This window comes from Frankliniella occidentalis, unplaced genomic scaffold (assembly GCF_000697945.3).
Source record: "Frankliniella occidentalis isolate FOCC.00 unplaced genomic scaffold, Focc_3.1 Scaffold62, whole genome shotgun sequence".
NCBI classification, from domain to species: Eukaryota; Metazoa; Arthropoda; class Insecta; order Thysanoptera; family Thripidae; genus Frankliniella; species Frankliniella occidentalis.
Genome location: NW_026267192.1, coordinates 558,947 through 560,824, shown reverse-complemented (window position 1 = coordinate 560,824; position 1,878 = coordinate 558,947). Strand labels below are relative to the sequence as shown.

Here is a 1,878-nt window from a genome sequence, read left to right as displayed (position 1 = left end):
CATGACCGCATGCAGCTTCATCCGAACCAAAATTGTCGGCCCTAAGATCAACTCCCGGGCGGGGCAAATTTTTTCTTTGTCGCTTTTTGTCTCCCGTTCGGCATGACCGAGCTCAGACCTCGGTCCCGTAGGAGCAAGCTGGTAGCCGAGCGTGTTAAAGCGTGATCGTTGGCAGATCGTGCGGGTAGTCGGTAGTTCGATTCCCATCCGCGATAACTTTTCCTGCTATGCTTAGGGTTCGAGAGCAAAGTAAATTTCGAGAAATTTTGAGTAAAATACTAGTAAATTACGGTAAATTACTTTCCCTCAAAGTAATTTACTTCAAGATTTGTAAGAAATCAGACTTATTTTGCTCATATATTTTACTTTTTTACCGGATGCACGCATAGATGCGGCTGTTCTTCTCATACAGGCCGTAAGGCCACTGAATTTTAATGGATTGACTGACAACGTTCTAATATTTCCAGTGGACAAATTCATATCCATGATCTATTTTGCTTGAAGCTTTGCAATTTGTGCAGGTTTTCGGCTTCAATGCTTTGTGAACTATGCAGACAATTACATACATTTTAAGTTCTTTTCGTAATTGTGCACAGAGGCAGACATTAAAACTTCATGTGGCTACAGCGAGGCTAGACGTGAGACTTCACTGGTGTACCAAGGATGCACTACGTATGCTTTCAGAACGCGGCAAATATTTTAAAAGGTTCTTTATCGGGTGGTGAGGAGCAAAGTATCTGTTCTCCCTCGTTAAAATCTTTTCACTTTTTATTCAGTCCGTCTATGTCGGTGGTGCTACTGAAGCAGGTGCTTTCAATACTATATCGTAATCGGGAAAACGTACAAGTACCCTTAAAAAATGTTTTAAATTGCGTTTTTCTTTAAAATGCGCTGTTTTTAGTAAATTACTCAAAAAAACAGTAATTTACCGAAATTTACCCAGGTTTTTTACTTTGAACCAAAATTACCGGTAATTCTCGAACCCTATGGCCAAGAGTGTCTTCGGGCGTCGGTTACAGCTTAGATCAAGATGCCGCTGAAAGTAGTGCTCTGTATCGTTCCGTCGTGGCCAAGTCGGTAGCGTCCCGGCGCGGTATGAATCTGGTCGCTGGTTCGAATCTCGGCTCGGTGATAATTTTCGCGCTCCGCTGGTCATGACTTTACAGCAGTGCGACACCTGATGTGTTGGGCCGGTACGCAAACAGTCGCTGATTCGAATCTAGTCGACGTCGACAGTCGACTAAACCCTTTTGCCCCCTGCCAGCCATGTTTCGGGGTGAGAGCCACAGCGAAGATAAGCTTCACCCAAGCACAACCCTCATCATTGGCTCAGTTGGTAGAGCGCGCGACCGGGACGTGGATGGTTGTCGGTTCGAATACTGACCGAGGCTCATTTTTTTCCTATTTAGTAGTTTGCAGCGCGGGGACCAAGGGTTAAGACAAAAGGCCAGCTGACATGGAGAGGTGGACTTGACCGACTACTCCGCAGCCCCCCCCCCCCCCCAAGTCAAAAAACCAACAAGAAAATGATCGCCCCGACCCGGATTCGACCCCTGGGCTGAGAGTGTCATGTGCACCAAGCCCTAGCGCGCTCGCCACTCGGCTGTCGGCTCCGCATGTCAGCGAAAGGTTCAGAACTCGGTCCTGCTTTAGGAGTCTGCTTGGTCTCCCGGATTGCACGCGTTCAGGTCGGGTCAAGTCCATCTCCTCGACGCGCTGCATCCCGGGTCGACTCCTGGCCAGAAACAAGGAAAATGGCCACTAAAAGAGCCCCTTGGGCGCGCGGGGGTTAGGTTAGGTCCATTTATGTTACTTGTTCCGTGTTTTTGGCCAGAATTCGACCCGGGCTGCAGCGCGTCGAGGAGGTGGACTTGACCT

The 1,878-nt window shown here is 48.1% G+C and overlaps 1 protein-coding gene across 1 annotated transcript in view; it reads left to right on the top strand.

Annotated features, from left to right (window-relative positions):
- Positions 1–1,878, top strand: part of LOC113206505 (bifunctional heparan sulfate N-deacetylase/N-sulfotransferase) — a 9,071-nt gene that overhangs the window by 2,720 nt on the left and 4,473 nt on the right. The window lies entirely within an intron of this gene.